Consider the following 18,851-nt stretch of genomic DNA (forward strand, 5'->3'; position numbering starts at 1 on the left):
TCGAGGTAGAGGTGTATATGCCCAATAAGATATTTTGTAGAATTATGAGGTTGACCTTATGCTAAGGACACTTACCACAAAATGAACTGGACCAATTCTGAAATGAACAGTTCATCATTTAATACATCTACATTTTCTTTACTATTCAGACATTGCTTTCTTGTAAGCATATTCAAACATTAGCCTGTCTCAGAAATTCAAAAGACAACTGAATATGCTGAATGAATCTTGGCGGACAAATTGTTATTTATGCAGTTTTACATGACTAAAACTGCCAGAATCCCACAACTCAGACTGTAAACCATCATATCTGTTTTGGCACCAAGCTTCATCAGAATGCGTCAAGTATTGTTTGTTCCAGATATATAAATATTATAGAATGAACACTGAAATGTGATGTATTTATTACAGTTGGCAATATATTTGTAGAATTTAATGCATACAGAAGTCAAGTTATATAGTCATTCATCTAACCTAAAAAATATTTATATATAAGCAAGATAAGTGCCACTATCGAATAATCTGTGTAACAATGCACTGTTGCAACAAACCCTCACACCTTAAACCTCCTCTTTTGAACAAAATAGTGGTGTTCAAATTTCTCCTGATTAATTGCATAGCCATACCAACTTGGGCAGCAAGTTCATCACATCTCCTAAACTAAGGAAAGATAGTACACTAATGGGAGGTCTCTAAAGCAACCCAAGTGCTTCTGGTGTGGTGTTATTGACTGAGTAGCTGGTACTCTTCACTATCAGTCAGTATAAACCAAATGCCCTAGCAAAACATTAGGCACTTTGTTGCTTGGGCTGCCTTTTTCAGATAAAGATTAAAACCAACATCCTGATCACTTGTAATAGTTCCTGTCCTTTCCTTTAGGCAAAATTATGTCAAAATTACGTCCTGGCCAAATTCTAATATGGATTATTACATTTTCCTATTTAAATTTCCGCTGCAGGGTCAGTTGGATAGCATATAATTATTTAGCAACTCTGAAACATTAGACAACTGTCATGTTCCAACACAAGGGTAGCTATACTTCAGCCTGCACACAGTTATTCCTGTACATATAGCTTTAAAATCTCTTGTCTCTTTAGGATAAGTGATAAATAGTATCTTACAATGTATTATTAAATAGTTCCCTGTATTTCCAGACTATCTCCAGTAGACTGGCAGCAAATCCTTGGTTATGTAATGTCTGGTTTAGAAAATGCTAACCCACATTTGATCTGCTATGAAAGTTATAAAAGTTAGATGAGAAATTTGTTCAGAGCTATACAAAAACCAGACTGTCCTCTGACTGAATTTCACATATCTACAAAAACAATACTCCTCTGCAATTTTGCCATGATAAAGGAACCTAAAATACCAATCAGACCCTTTAATATAAAGGAAGAACTCAGATTTTAAATATATCAGCAGAAAAATACTAAAGTTCTAATAACACTCACAAATTACATTTTATAGTTTTACTTACCATTATATATATAAGTTGCTGATGATATGTCCCTCTTTGATCCTTGAGTGTAATTGTGGGGATCTTTAATATACACCTCAAACTAACAGCATCTGGATCACAGACTTCATGTAATATCTATACTGGTGAATGTCTCATGCTGACAGAGTGGCAAATTCATGTTTGACACCTTTAGTGTGTGTGAACGTCAGGAATATGAAGAAACATACTCATAATAAATAAAAAGGTTTACAATACTGTTAATCACAGCATTTGTAGAATAAGTTTGATTTTCACAGTAATTGAAGAAACAATTCAATTAAAGATTAAATATTTAAGAAATTCCTTTGATGTACTAAGCTTTTAAGTCATGTTTACTTTTCATTCTTTCAAAGAGTATAGTTTTTTCCATCTACAACCGAATACCAAATCAAAGTATGAATATTTCACAATGTATTGCATTTAATGACATCAAAAGATTCATTTAAAGGATAAGCACTTATCCACTAGCCAGTCAAATATTTAACATAGTAAACATTGACTATTTACATTTCAGAAGTTTGTTGGATATTCACACAAAGATTTTCAATTTCACATCCCAAACTTTCCTTTGCATTCTTAATCTTTGACATTCATATTCTCAAAGCAATGAAAGTATAATTTAAAAAAAATAGTAACATGAGAGCAGAAGAAATCAGATGCAAACCCTTATTTTGTCTATTTAGGAAGGAGTTCCATCACAATTCAGAAAAGCTAAAAAATCCCAAATGTGAATATATTTGCAGAAGTATGAACTGATATTCAGCACAAAATATCAAACCTATATTTGTAATATAATTAAACACTGAACTGTGGGTCAGGATAGCCTGTTTACTTCATATCCACAAAAAGGTAGTTCAGAACCTAACACCGATTTCAATATATCTTACCACAGGTAGGTAAAGAAAATCCAATATATAATTCATCTGCTGCTGAGAATTACACTCCAAAAGTGTACATAGGCAAAATAAGGAGGATAGAACATCCATCTTATCTTTGAATGTACCTACATGAGAGTATAAACAATACCCTAAATCAGGGGTCGGCAGCCTCTGGCACACAGCTCGCCAGGGTAAGCACCCTGGCGGGCCAGGCCACTTTGTTCACCTGCCGCGTTGGCAGGTTCGTTTGGCCAATCGTGGCTCCCACTGGTTGCAGTTCGCTGTCCCAGGCCAATGGGGGCTGCGGGAAGCGGCGCGGAATGTGCTGGCTGCGGCTTCCTGCCGCCCCCATTGGCCTGGGACGGCGAACTGCGGTCAGTGGGAGCTGCGATGGGCCGAACCTGCTGATGTGGCAGGTAAACAAACTGGCCCGGCCCGCCAGGGTGCTTACCCTGGCGAGCCACATGCTAGAGGTTGCCGACCCCTACTCTAAATGTTTGTTGGTGCAGTTTTTGGTACAAACACTGAACATCAGAAGTTTACCATATTTCACATTAAAGAACTTCTCCTACTGACAATGAAATTGAGGGGCACTTGAGAAATTCAACTTTTGAGAAATAGGCCCAAAGCATGAAACCAAAAAAGAATGAAATCATGAGAAAGAAGAGTTACTGTGTTAAACTTGTAGTGATCCTTCTTCAAAATACCAGTGTTCGCTTATTTAAGGTTTGGGCTAAAGTAACAGAAATAAGACATGATTAATTGGGTACCAGGTACAGTAAATAATTGCCTACCATCTACCATCATCATCCATTTACAAACTAGGATAACAAAAGTGTCTTTTCTCGCACATGGTATTCAGTGTCTCTCTTTTTTCAGGTAGAAGACACAGCAGCTACTATGGGAGATCAATCGCTCTGGTGCATTCTGAATAAATAATTAGCCCATAAACCCAATTTATAGCTATATTTATGGCTTTCTAAAATGGATTAAAGTGATACTTGCTTTGTAATCTGCCAGCACTGTTGCCACCCAATATGGCCTGCGTTATGCGACTAAGGAAGAATAGCTACCCTTTTTCCCAAGGGGTGAAAGAGTAGTTCTTGTTACTAATACACAGCCACTAATCCAATGTTTCATGCCCTGACCTACAAAGGCACATGCATACTTGGGCTAGAGACCCATGGAATTCATGGTGCATATGTATTCTATTGCTATGATGGTGTGACAAAGGTGTCTTCTTGCAATGGGGCTGTATTTAATGGCAGAGAAAGAGAGTGTTCTATTCTAATTGAGATATTGGGTAGGAATCTGAGATCACACAACTTCCAGGTGGGGAGGGGGAATATATGGGCCCTACCATCATCCCTCCCCTGAAAGGATTTAAACCCAAAACATGAGGTGTTTTCAGAAAGGTTCATTGAGGCTAATTACCATCAATGTTGAATAATGCTTAAGGGCTTGTGGTTAGGCATTTAAAACTGAAAGGATAACAGTACCTGCCTGTGACAATATGGTAATTGCCTGGACAAACCTTATTGGATTAAGTTAAATCTTTCAGTACCTTAGGAGTTCATGGTATTAAAAAAATGCAAATGTGTATGTATTATTGTGGGATTGTATGTAGTGACTCAAGGGAGGGGCATGGCTAATGTAAATCCTGGTAAGCATTGTAAGCTTCAAACTGTAACACATCAAACTGTGTTATAAACTGTGACTGTCATCTTAGCGGCTGATGGGGTTCAACTACTTTTCTTTATTTTAATGAAACAGTAGCCACTTCCCACTCTAAATATAAACCATACATAATATCATTCAGGCATGTGTTCAGAGTAACAGACCTTTGAATATCACAGTGTGGATGACACCAATATAATTACACAACATGGGGAATGGAGATGGGAAAAACACTTTTGACGTACCATGTACCTTAATTTATATTTGGATAGAGACTTAATATATGTCTGTATTTCAAGAGCATTTAACATATGAAAAAACTGTTGTCTCTCATCTAGGAAAGCCAAGATATTGTTAGAAAAAGATTTTTCTATAAAGTCATGTATGGAACTGTACTTTAATATTAGTACATTTTGAGTTTCCATGATTTTGATAATGGCAAGGGAGGTTAGGTACTTTTGTCTGGGGTGAAAAGATAAGTGTAATCACAGCCTCCAGATGTGTCTGTTGTTCAATTATATAGAAGAAGGTTAAACAACATTTTGATGTAGCAGTTTCCTATTCAAACAGCAAAAGCATACATAAACAATACATGAGATAGCATACGCCTCCAGTCTCTGATTTGCTGCCATGCACTGTTTGATTAGGAGAGGGGAGGAGAATCGTGGTTATAGAAGAGGATGAGAAGCTGTAGAGAGAAGCTTGTCATGGAATGGTGGTCTCTTCTTACTGTATCTCCCCATGTGCTCCACTCTTAACCAAAAGGTCTTCCAAAACTCTTTAACCCACATCCTTAATATCCTTTTTTGCCCACTCCCTAAAGAAACCTTTAAAAACTGAGCCTCCCTTCAGGAACATGTAACCAATCTCAACCCATTATGTTAGCAGGGCAGCACAGGAAAAACTTGCATTGCGATTGTGCTGCACCCCACACTCGGCTACCCTACTGTAAAAGAGATTCAGGAGGGAATGCGCCTGTTGAGAGGCAAGACCTTCTTTCAAATAAGGAACTTTACATAAGAGTATGAAATGCTACAAACCTTTCAGAGCCCAAAATGGAGCTTCAAAGTTATGAGTTTTACATATTCAAATTTCTCTTATGAAGACAGAGGAGAGGGAATCTAGGACTCAGAGTTGCTTCCTCAAATGCCCAAGAATAAGATGATGAAATTTATAGATTTTTCAGACCAGATGGGAAGACTATGATCATAAGGTCTGATTTTTTGCATATCACAGGCCAAATAACCTACAAGCTGGTGTAGCTGAATCCCATTAGTAAGCACAAATATTAAAATCTATGTATTTTATATATATAAAAATACATAATACAATTAAAAATGATGGAAATTCAGCAGAAAGGGGCTTTTAATCTAATGAAAGAATTATTTTATAATCATTTGCTTTCTGTTCTGAGTAAACAAATGTTTTTGTTTTTAAGTTTTACTGAGCGTAAGATCTGCCTCTTCCCACACCAGGATGTTTCCCTGGCCATATAGTCTGCTCCTGGTGTCTAAGTGGGGTTCTGGAACTAAGCCAAATCACAGAAACCATAACAGCAAAGGCTCAGCTGCTGTAAAGAGGAGCCACAAAAAGCAGTGAGGAAAAACTCAAGCTACCTTTATAAGACTGACTACAAAATAAATTAGTATAAATTAAGTTTACATTGAATATCCAAGAAAACTTGTTATATATTACACTCAACGCCCTCTTCTGAGAATATATGCCCCTGAAAGTTCAGTACCTTGTTCCACACTTGTCTAGTTATAGGTCTTTTCAGAAGAGTCCAGGTTTACTGAGCATCTGGTTGTATAAACCTCTTGTTTAACATGTACAGCTTGGATTTTCTTTGGCATTTTTGAGGATTAGTCTAGACTAGAGTTTAACATGAATTCATTGACTACCAATTATTCAGCAAATGTGTTTCTAAATGCTAGCCTTGACACTTATCCTAAGACACAAATGTTTGTGCTTCACCCTATTCAAAATATTGATATTTAGGGGGATAACCTAGGATAAACCACAAACATGCATGCTGTGGAACAAATGTTTGCCAAGTGTCCTGACTAGCATGTTTAAGCATGTTACTTAGTTCAAGTCCATCATAATAAACTAACTCAAGGTAAAAAAAAACGTTAGTCTAGTCATCCCCCCTGCAAGCAATGGCACTGAATGAAGCAGTATGTTGGGCTTCAGCAACTGAAGCATTTGATCAGTTAAAAAGCAAGCATTCATATAAAAAGCTGTAAATTTGTAAGTGGTTGTAGATGCATGCTACCTAAGCCAAAACACTTACCCTGGCACATATTTGTTCTGCAGCAGAGAATGGGGCAAGACATCAGAACTATAGTGCCAAAAATAAAAATTCAAAACATAGCCCAAAGGATATTAATACAAATGAGATTATTTTACAGTTTGTATTTTGCCACATCTGTCTTATTTTTGTCTACTTCTGCATAAAAGAATTGCAAAGAAAAAGAGGTTTCATCTACATAAACTGTAGAGTGTAGCCATCTGATAAGAAAAAAAATATTATGCTCTAACTTGCAGCGGCAATTACCCCTTCTTGTTATTAGAAAGAGTTCCCATTTGGCACTGATTTGGAAATAAAAAATAACTACATTTGGTAAGTGCAGATTCAACATGCTCCAAAGGGTTGCGCACGGAACTGTTCTTGAGAATCTCAGACTGATTCCCAGTGCTACTGGTCAAATCAGGACTGAAGAAAACAGCTGTGATCACAAAGAGGTTTCCAGTTTCACCTACAGCTAAGAGAGAGGAAACACACTGACTAAATTATTATTACATGGCCCCTCTTCTCTGAGCTCTCTTCAACCACCTCAGCCCCACAAGGGATTATATTAACAAGGGGAAAAAAGGAGTGGATTTAGGTTTCAGCTTGAGCTATGACAAATAAATTAATACAAGTTAGATTGTAGAAACAGACCTCAAGGTGGTTCATGGACCATATTTAAAAATATTTACATGCCTTCTTCTGATTCCTGGATAATTGACCATTATATAAAATAAACAGCAGTGTTACAATCCTATCCTACTTTTTGGTTCATAAAGGAATTTAAAATTTAGTTTACATGTATCTGCTTGTGTCTTTTATTGCATTGCCCTCTGCTCCGCTCCACTCTACCAATAACCTCAGCCTCAGCTGCCTGTTTTATACACTTCTCCCACAGCCATCTTACCAATTTCTATCATGCAATTTCCCATGCAAAGAGTATCCTCCCTGAATGGACACATATGGCCACTATCCTCTACTCCTTCAAATCATGCCTCAATAGCCTACCTTCTGCTATGATGTCTACACCTATCAACCAAATAGCAATGGCTAGATCAGAGGCAACAAGTACTAAAAAATTTTAAGAGAAATTATTTACCACCATCAAGGTGATCAGATAATTAACATATGTAACCAAGTGGCTTTGATATCATTACCCTGGTCCTTCCTCCCATGTTCTTCCTACTCTTTTGTCCACAGTCATTGCATCTTTTCCTAAATTAGATGAGCTCTTCAGGGTAGGCACTGTGCATTCTGGTGTGTTTGGACAGCTTCTAGCACACTGGGGCCCCCAGTACCAACGGGGATATTTGGCAATTACTGTAATACATGTTAAAAAGATTAAAATCAGACTGTTTAGCCATGATTTTATTAAAGGAATATCCATTATGTAAATTTGTAACATGACTGTGAATATGGATATGTGGGTGTATAAATGTTTCCTCCCCCGTTTGCCTTTTACTGGCCAAAGACCTGTTTGTTTTGTAATCCTGAGAAGTACAAATATTTTCCAAGGGGAAAAAAGAGCAGGGCTGACCTCATGGGTAGGTTACACACAGGTGGCTGGCTAAAGCATCTAATTTTTAGAGAGGGTCCTCCTCAGCCTTCCCGCTCTACCAGCCAGGACAGTTTTTGGAAAGTCTGCCCCCTTAAGGGAATCCCCTGAACCACAAGAAACACCAGTGGCAACTGGGGCCAGGAGCCACTGAACCTGCATGGCTCCATCTTGACCACCTTCTGCGTAGCAGCCAGAATTTTTTCTTTTTTGGTGGGGTGGGGTGGGGTGAGAGGCTGTCTGCTGTTAAGGGTCCTGAATACACAACCAACCAGGCCAATGGCAGCCAGGAACATTAATATTAAAATTGGGGGGGGGACCCTCTCCATTTATTCAGTCTCACATCTCTATATAGACATATAAACAAGGCACAAATATATTGATAGACAATGCTGTACATACCTACAATATTTATATGTATAACCAGGAATAGTGAGGAGAAGTAGGGAGGTGATTTTACCTCTGTATATGGCATTGGTGAGAGTGATACTGGAATAATGTATACAATTCTGGTGTCCATATTTTAAAAAGGATTTTGAAAAAGCGGAGAGGATGCAGAGAAGAGCCACAGAAATTGAGGGCTAGAAAAAATGGCTTACAGTGAGAGACCTAAAGGACTCAATCTGCTTAGCCCTAGGGTGACCAGACAGCAAATGTGAAAAATCGGGACAAGGGGTGGGAGGTAATAGGAGCCTATATAAGAAAAAGATCAAAAAATCGGGACTGTCCCTATAAAATCAGGACATCTGGTCACCCTATTTAGCCCATCCAAGATTACTCTGTACAAGTACCTTCATGGAGAGAAAAATATTAGGTTCTAAAGGCATTGTAATCTAGGTGAAAATGGTATAACAGGACCAAATGGCTAGAAGTTAAAGCCAAACAAATTAGAAATAAGACACATTTATAACAGTGAGGGAACAAACTACCAAGAGAAGTGCTGGATTCTTTATCTATTGAAATCTTCAAAATTGAGACTGGATGCCTTCTTGGAAAATATGCTTAAGTCAAACACAAGTTACTGGGCTTAATACAGGAGTAACTGGATGAAGTTCTCTAGTTTGTGTTATAGAAGACATCAGACTACATGACCAAATGATCCCCTCTGGCCTTAGTCTATGAATACACAGAATTAAATTATTTTCATATCTGAAGGCAAGAAGAATGCTGAGCCACTGCATGGATGAGTCCAATGTCTATTCAAGTGAAATCTGACATTGCAGTGAAAAATGTGGGAGTTCCCACATAATGATTTGGAAAATAAACTAATTATTATAATGGGTTGTAATTTAAATAGTATTTCCAGAGTTACAGTAAGTCTTCAGAACAGTATTTTAAAAATGCGTGATAATGAAAAAATATACTAAATGTCTGAAGTAGCATGTACTAAAGATGTTGAAAATATTTGGACTAACTACGATTAAAGAAATTTAGTTTTGTGTTTTGATATAATGGCATGCATGCCCTTGAAAGTACTAAGTACTTGAAATCCACTAAGCAAACAGAGCTTTTGGTTTGTCTTGCATTGTGTAGTTTTCCTCCTTGCCCAGTTTCTATCACTTGATTTTTTTTTTTATGCAATTGATTAGCTAACCTCTTGTTTTTTAACGTTTGTTTCCCACACCTGTCCTGGCAAGAGGGTGGTGCTTGTCCAACAATATTGATTGCATTGACTGAATTAGTTGTTTGAAGGGGAGACACATGTGATGGGAGAATCTCAAAGTATTGATTTTAACAGACACACTATCATGAAGTACAATGTGAACTCTAGTACATTTCCTTAAATTAGCCTTCTATGAAGTAGAATAAAATATAGTTACTGTTGAACATATGACTTCATATCACAATAATCCAGTTGCCTACCAAAAGATTTTGTTAATCTACCTATATATTGAACTGACTTCCCTAGGTTGACAGTAACTTGGAAGATAATTTTCTGGTCATTGATCAAGTCCAGTCGTCTTAAGGCATTTAGAACCTTAAAGGGATCAGCAGCACAGTTTCAGAGTGTTTGGGGATACTGAAAAAAGGTGTCCTGTAGAACTGTCATAACATTTATCAGAATTGGAATACCATATTTTAATTTTTTGGTATCTTCAGCTTTACAAGTCCACAAGGATGGAATTTCCCTCTATGAACATGATCAACAGGTAATATTACCATCAATAAAACTCTAGCCTCTTTCTAAGAGACAAATTCAGTATAATCAGGCCCTGCATAGTGCGGCTCCTGCTTTCTGCCCTGGGCCTCAGCAAGTCTAGTGCTGGTCCTGCTTGGTGGACTCCCTGAAACCTGCTTGCAGCCCCCGAGGGGGCCCAGGACCCCTGGTTGAAAAATGGTGACTTAAATCACCAAGTGCAAAACCTCAATTTTATATAATTGATTTTAGTCAATTTCAGTTATTTTCTAAAGAAAGATGCATTATCCTTGGTTGATGGTGAATGATACAAGGTTTGTTTAATAGATAATTAACTTTTTGTCCATGATTTGTGTCAAGCTGTATTCGGATGGTAACTGGAATTTAATTAGACACAGAACAGCATATCAAATTTATTTTTATTAAACAAAACAACCTTCAATGTTTTGGATGCATACATTTTTTATCAAAACATGTTTCACATTTACAACTAAATTATAGTTAATCCCTCTGTTTAATAAAGAGTGCGTTAAACTGATTCTTTCAGCCAGGGGACATTTTCAAATATGCCTAAGTGAAAGTGACTGGAGGTTAAGTTCCTATTTGCCTAAGTCTCTTGAAACTGAGACAGTCTAAGCTATGTTTTTACCTCAAAAGTTAGATTTGTCCTCCACCCGCAATTTTCTATATAGGAAAGCAGCCTTTAACGCCAAAGTTTTGATAGTGGCTCATGGATTCAGAGTATTTATTTATTTTTTAAAATATTCTAAACAATTATAGTAAGTTAAGTCTAACATAATTTGTATTCAGATTTCATTTCAAACAGCTTTTCTTTTTAAAAATAATTAATGTAAATGTAAGCAGAGTCAGGATGAGCGCTACCCTGACATCTGGGGGTGAATTATGGTGAGTGTGGAAAAGAACTTCAGGTGCTGATTTTGTTTGCATAGGCACACCCACCCCGCCTAGCATGAATCCACAGCAGCCCAAAATGGTCACTTTGGCAGCTGTGGGATCCCCCGTTTCTCTGTTATTGAGGCAGGAGCAATAAAGTGTTCTTACCCTGGTTATGTGAATCAAGGACAATGAAACTGTTTTATGACAGAGGGTCTCACCATCACCTAAGTAGCAAATGCTAGACAAGGACCATGGGTTCCACAACCCAGTGAATGGAGAGAGAGGTTGGGAACAGGTATGTATACCTGATGCTATGGGCCCGGAACATCCATTACATCTCCTCCTCTCTCCACTGTTGAATAGCAGAGCTAATTTTGATTCCATTAGGAGTCTATCTAGAGGCTGCTGAGCTAAATTCACTTTGGGCCAATGATGCACCAGCACTAGGGCTCCCCTACTACAAGCTGAAATCACTAAAAGAGCTGAAATTACTAAGCTGAGATCATTGAGTGCTGTGTTAACTAGTAGGGGAGCCTGAAAATATATTGCTAAGCAGCTGGCAGAGCGGAGCAGTTTGCGGGATGGTTGAAGCGGCCCACGGAACAGTGAGCGGAGCAGAGCAGAGCAGTTTGCAGGGATGGCTGGAGGAGCAGAGTGGCTGGTAGAGCTGAGCTGTTCGTCGTGAAGGCTGCAGCAGAATTCCACGGAGAGGCAGTCGGCCCTGGACCACGCAAGGTGCCCCTTAACACCCTGTGTGCCCCCGCCCCATTTCCACCCAGGCTGGGGAGTTAAAACTCTGAAGAAAAACTTTTGAACTCTGGGGCGGCACTGACCAGGGACAGAGACTTTTGGGTTGTTGGACTTTGGGGTGACTGGACTTAAGACCCTGAGGGAAAAAGGACACTGCCAAAACTTACTTGGACGTGGGGCTTTTGCTCATGGTTTGTGTTATGAATCCTGTTTGTGGTGTTTCCCCAACATAATGCTGCATTGTTTCCCTCCTTTATTAAAAGGCTTTTGCTACACTCAGACTCTGTGCTTGCAAGAGGGGAAGTATTGCCTCCTAGAGGCGCCCGGGGAGTGGTATGTAATTGTCCCAAGTCACTGGGTGGGGGCTCGAGCCAGTTTTGCATTGCGCTATTGAAACTCAGAGGGGCAGAAGAGTTGCATAAACAATATCTGATTTGTTGTTTTAAAACATTTTCAAAAAAATCATTGAGTTTTATCCACCCTGCCCCACCCCCATGTTAACACACTGATCAGTGTGTTGCAGCAAGAGAGAGAAGGGATGTCTTTCGGGGCTGCCTTTGCTATCTTTGCCCCTATCCCACAAGAGGGGAAGAGGGAATGGTTGTATCCTACATATGTGGTTCAAATGGTTGATCATTTTACCTAAAGCAAGCTGCTTCATAATAGTGCACAAGATAGATTTGCAGTGATACAGAAACCCTGTCTTCAAAACAAAGCATGATTTATTTTGCCCCAAAGGTTCACACTCATGAAAGCTTATGCTCAAGTAAATTTGTTAGTCTCTAAGGTGCCACAAGTACTCGTGTTCTTTTTGCGGATACAGATTAACATGGCTGCTACGCTGAAACTAGCACTTATAGAAGTAGATTTAAAAATAACAGACGTGCCCACACATTTCCTTACCTAAACTTAACCGGTCTATCCATAGCTTGAGGTGAGGGAAAGGCAGATCTCGCCTATTCCCCTCTTTGAGTTGGGACAACCTACCTATGCTGCTTGCAGCCTTCTCCCTATGTGTGTTTTTAGTCAGACTCTCAGCCTACTCACTGACACATCCTGGCCACCCTCTGATCATTTCCCTTCTTCCCTCCTTCCAGGAGCACCAGTCAGGTCTTTTGATCTTTAGGCTCTCAGCCTTGACAAAATCAAAACTTGTTAATTTTGCTGGCATCTGGGAAGTTGCATTTTCCAGTAATGGCCACATGGTTCTCATGACTACTTCCAAGGTGTGTACCTGAAGCTGGGTTTTCTCTGTCGTTGCTTTTCCTTTCCTGGGTTCTTTAGCAACCCATTTACATCCCTCTTTGATTTTAATGCTAAGTATTCAGGCAGGCAGCACTACAAAATTGAACAAGGAAGTAACACCTAACATGCCTGAGAAATAATAGACATTTCTCCATTTCATCCCAATTACCTTTGTGGAAAGCCTAAGAATGTTCTAAAACTTCACTGCAATTTATATATGGGCCCCCTTACTATTGTAGCTCTTAAATCCAAGGCATGGCCAACCTTCTCTCTTAAAGACCGAAGAAGTGGGTATTCACCCACGAAAGCTCATGCTGCAAAACGTCTGTTAGTCTATAAGGTGCCACAGGATTCTTTGCTGCTTTTACAGAACCAGACTAACACGGCTACCCCTCTGATACTTCTCTCTTAAAGGTATCTCCTGACTCTCCCAACCTTGCCACCATGGTATTCTACCAAAAGTGTGCAGTTTCGTGTTTATGTAAGATTCCTTAGCAACACTCTAAAGCCTGTAATTTTCCTTTAAAGGACCAAACCTCCTCTTATGCCCAATGCTAAGTGTTTGTTTTACCTTCACCTTTTGATTTGTAGTATCTGTGAGGGAAAATGTAGATTGTTGATGTATCTGATTTATTTTGTCTTACCTAAGAACATTATTTTGTTTTTAATTTTGAGGCACAAAGAAACAGAGAAAGAATGTCCTCTTGGATTCTTGTGCTAAAGTGAAATACTTGAGATTCTCTGATCTGGAGCATCTACTCCATTACTAGAGGCAGCAAGACTGAGAGGATGAAGTACATGAGCTATTAGTTATATGTATGTATGCACTGAATCTGTTCAAAACTTGTGTCCAGGAATAGTAATTTCAAAATACTTTAAAAATATGATAACTTAAATGATGTAGCAAAATTAATTGCCTGCTATAATTGTTGTAGGAGTTTAGAATTGTCTGTTAAAGAGCTTGGGAAGGTTTAAATTAAACAAACCTCAAAAGCACTAAAAACATTAAAAAGGGAAAATGTAAAAAAATACTAGAGACCCAGGGCTATTAAAAAAGACCCATTGCTACCCATTTTAAAGTGTAATATCTTTGATACATCACAAACTATCAGGAAAGCTTGCATCCCAAATATTTATAACTGGAATCAGGTTTCTCCCTACTCATGGTACATCCAGCAGTGCTACCCATGAGTGAGACCCTCTATCTTTTTAGCCAGACATTGTCCACAATCCACCACCTGAAAATCAAAATCTCCCCTTCTAATTAAAAACCCAAACCCAGTTATCTTGCTTGTGATTCAAAAAGCCAGATAACTTCCTAAGCATCTACATGTCCCAAACCAGAGTGAACACCTCATTCACTGCTATAACAAAAAATAGTTCCGGAAGTTGTTTCCATTACATGTAGCTCCTAACTACATGTGATGGCTCAGGGTAAGTCAAATGTTCCAAGTCTCACTGGCTATCCCCTTACATAAGCACATAATCAACTTACATTAACCAGCAAAGTAGGTAATTACCTCTTACACTCAGAACATAGTTCATCACCCCCATTTGAATTGTTATAATGTATAATTGACCTCTTGAGATGCTTGCATACTAGCAGAATTAGCAGGTTTTAAATGATGTGCTTGTATAGACTCATGGCCCCTATAAAATCATAGAGTTAGAAGGGACTGCAAGGGTCATCTAGTCTAACCCTCCTGGCAAGATGCAGGATTTGTTGTCTAAACCAGCAGAGACAGATGGCGATCCAGACTCCTTTTGAAAATCTCCAGTGAAGGAGCTTCTACAACCTCCGTAAGCAGTCTGTTCCATTGTCCTACCATTCTTACAGTTAGGAAGTTTTTTCCTGAGATTTAATCTAACTCTGCTATGCTGTAGTTTGAACCCATAGCCTCTTAGCCTGCCATTTGTGGCAAGAGAGAACAGCTTCTCTCCATCTTCTTTATGGCAGCATTTCAAGGCCTCTGTCATGTCCCTCCCCCCCAATCTCCTCTTTTCCAAACAGAACATACCCAGTTACTTCAGCATTTGCTCATTTGGCTTGCATTCCATCCCGTTGACCATCTTCATCACTTGCCTCTTGATCCCTTCCAGTTTCTCTACATCCTTGATGCAGGGGCGGCTCTAGACATTTTGCTGCCCCAAGCAGGGCGGCATGCCGCGGGAGGCGCTCTGCCGGTCGCTGGTCCTGCAGCTCCGGTGGACCTCCCGCAGGCGTGCCTGCGGAGGGTGCACTGGTCCCGTGCGGCCACCGAAGCCGCGCGGGACCAGCGGACCCTCCGCAGGAACACCTGCGGGAGGTCCACCGAAGCCGCGCGGGACCAGCGGACCCTCCACAGGCATGCCTGCGGGAGGTCCACCGGAGCCGCCTGCCGCCCTCCCGGCGACCGGCAGAGCGCTCCCCGCGGCATGCCGCCCCAAACACGTGCTTGGCGTGCTGGGGTCTGGAGCCGCCCCTGCCCTGATGCCACCTTAAACCAGGACATGATAAAGTTAGCGGACTCTACTGTAAGACTTGGTGCCTCCAACAGTCTTCAGTTTCTTCCATCTTCAACAACCCGAGAACTGAATGTTTATCTGAATGGTCTGAAGGTGAAGCATGAAGTAGAACCAGTGTATCTAGGTCTGACCTTAGACAGCACACTAAGTTACCATGCCCACCTGAAAAAGACAGCCGCTAAAGTTAAGCCATGCAACATTCTTCTTAACAAACTGGCAGGTTCGTCATGGGGTGCTCGTGCTCCAACTTTGCCGATGTCAGCTCTTCCCACCTCATATTTGGTTGTGGAGTACTGCGCACCAGTTTAGAGTCTATTGTCACACACCAAACTGGTGGATATGCAGTTACATGCCGCCATGCGTATCATCTCCGGCACCCTGCATCCGACTCCACTCCCATGGCTTCCAGTTCTGAGCAATGCTGCTACTCTTCATATCAGATGAGAGATTGCTACTGGCAAGCTACTGGAGAAGGTACGTGCCAACTCAAGCCTGCTGCTGCACAATGACCTTTTTAAACCACCAGATGCATGTTTGTCGTCACGTCGTCCATTATGGTCTCAACCACCATGCCAGGATGTTAGGGCAGAAACGCTCTGGCGAGAGGAATGGATACGTTATAATCCCCAACCAGTCCCTTGTTGCTGACCCCAAAATTTGCCCACCTGGTTTTGACCTACCCCATCACCAATGGCCCCTGTTGAACAGGTTCTGGACCAGGCAAAGTGTCTCTGCAGCCAACCAGTATCGCTGGGGCCTTCGTGACAGCCCTTTGTGCAGCAGCGGCGCAACTCACAGGATGATGCACATTGTCGAGGAATGCCTGCTGACTAGGTTCAGCGGTGGCCTAGAACTGCATCATGCCACTGAAGATGCCACTGAAGATGCTAGATGACTGTGCACACGCTAAGTAAATATACAGTGGTGACCAAAATGGTACACAGTATTCCAGCTGAGGCCTAACCAGCACCAAGTACAGCAGTGCTATCACCTCCTGTGACTACGCCTCTGTTAAAGCAACCTACAGTTGTTTTCTCTTTTTTTGCAACAGCATCACACTCCTGACTCATGCTGAGGTTGTGATCATGCACTACTCCCAGATCCTTCTCAGCAGTGCTGCTGCCAAACCAGTTATCCCCCATTCTGTATTTGTGCATATGGTTTTTCTTCCCTAAGTGTAGCACCTTACCTTTATCTGTGTTTAATTTTATTTTGTCATCTATAGCCCCGTTCTCAAATTATTCAAGATCGCTCTGAATTTTAGCTCTATCCTCCAAAGTATTGGCAACTCCCTCTAGCTTTGTGTCATCTAAATATTTGATCAGTATGCTCTATTCCTAAATCCAGGTCATTAATAAAGATGTTAAACAACCCTGTGGAACCTCACTTGAGATTTCCCTACAATCTGACATCACTCCATTAATAGTTACTCTTTGTTACGGCTTTTTAACCAGTTATGTAGCCACTTAATGGTAGTTCCACTGAGCCCACATTTCTCCAGCTTACTTATCAGAATGTCATGTGGGACTGTTAAAAGCCTTGCTGAAGTCCAGGTATGTCCACCATATTTCCCCCACTAAACCAGTTACCCTGTCAGTAAAGGAAATCAAGCTGCTTTGGAATGATTTGTTCTTAGTAAATCCATGCTGGCTGCTAGTAATTACCCCTTCAACCTCCAGGTATTCACAAATTGAATGTTTTACAGTATACATTGCTCTAGTAGATTCCCAGGTATTGAGATCAGGCTGACTGGTCTATAGTTCCTTGGCTCCGCCTTTTTCCCCCCTCTTTAAACATGGGCACTATGTTAGTCCTTCTCCAGTCTCCCAGGACCTCTCCTGCCATCCATGAGTTTGCAAATACAGTGGAATCCTGTTTATCAGATCCTCCATTATCCAGCTCTCCACATGAACCAAACAACCAGGACGCCAGGGCCAAAAGTGGGCAATTTCATCTGTGATTGCTAAATGGCACTGGAGCATCTCACTTACTCGTTTTATGGATTATCTAGTTTTTTTATTATCTGATCTGGCCCCGATCCCGACTAGATTGAATAAATGGGGTTCTGCTGTATTATTGCCAATGGCTCCAAGATTTCTTAAACTAATTCCTTCAGTACCCTGGGGTGAATAGTATCAGGCTCTGTTGACTTGAATTCATTCTAATTGGTCAGAAGATCTCTGATGTGTTCTTTACTTATCCTGATTTGCATTCCTTCCCCTTTGTTGTCTAGGGTAATTTTGCTATCTTTTAGCACTTAGCATGGAGGTTACCTCTGTTGCAGCTGCACAGCTGCTGAATATAGTAATGGTTTTGCTAGTGTAAACAAGGCGTCAAAGTGAAGTCTTAGTTTTAAAGTGAATGTGTGGAAAAATCACTATCTTAACAGATTTGCTGTGTGTGTATTCAGTCATAGCTGTTTACTTTGACAAATATTTTTTTTCCGATTTTCACTCCAGTTAGTTCTGCAGAGCAAACAGAGACAAGTGAGGTATATTTGATTCTATTCCCTTCTTGAGTATCACAAAGAGAATTGTTTGTGAATTTCCAATCAGATTCACCTGTGCAAATATACTGACTGTAGTGAAGTTGCACAGATGTAACTGAGGGCATAATTAGGCATGGAGAACATGGTCAGTTCCTGGGGATGATACATAAGATGGGAATACTCCAGCTTGACTTTCACATTGAGTTTGCAGGGCTGGCAGGTAAGATAACAAAAAGCAAACCATACTACTACCGCCTGTGAACAGAGTGCATTTGGTTCATTATTGTTGAGATGCAAAGACTGAAAACTGAACTCCACTGTACCATTCCTAAACTCTCTTCAGATTAGCATCACACTTTGAGTATTTACTTCTCTCTAGAAAAAATATTTTTCTACTTGGAATTCCTTTTAAAAGTACTGGACCTTTTTAAAAGACAACTCTCTTACACAGCATCGGTATGGGACAATTTGCATTCTATATTGCTAATAACCAAGCTCCCCCTCTCTAAGATGGCCTGGCTGGTGTGGAGAGGGGTAGTTAACTGGAGCTGCATTGATAAGGTGGTTTCCAGTTAAAGGGGAAAATATTTGTTTATTAATACTTCAGTTCCAGAAATGTCAAATCTGGCACCTTCCCTAACAATTAAACTCCCTTAAACCTTCCTCCCTTTCATCAGCCTCTTTTCAGAAAGGAAAGAACCTCTTTATGGAGACCTCCAAACCTGAAGAGAAAGTTCAAGTATTTTAAAGTAGAACTCTGTGTTTAGCTTTGCCAAACATTTTATTATAATAAATGCAGTTTTACACAGGGACCCTGTAATGTAAGTGGACAGCAATCAAAACAATCTTGAGATAATATAAGAGACTTTCAAACACAGTTCCAATTTGTTTTGTGAAATTCTTCAGTATAACAGAGTGAGTTATCTACATC

The 18,851-nt window shown here is 40.2% G+C and overlaps 1 protein-coding gene across 1 annotated transcript in view; it reads right to left on the reverse strand.

Moving 5' to 3' along the window:
• Window positions 1-18,851, reverse strand: part of ATP11A (ATPase phospholipid transporting 11A) — a 153,725-nt gene that overhangs the window by 134,130 nt on the left and 744 nt on the right. The gene's annotated exons all lie outside the window — the stretch shown is intronic.

The sequence above is a fragment of the Mauremys mutica genome, chromosome 1, assembly GCF_020497125.1.
Source record: "Mauremys mutica isolate MM-2020 ecotype Southern chromosome 1, ASM2049712v1, whole genome shotgun sequence".
Lineage (NCBI taxonomy): Eukaryota > Metazoa > Chordata > Testudines > Geoemydidae > Mauremys > Mauremys mutica.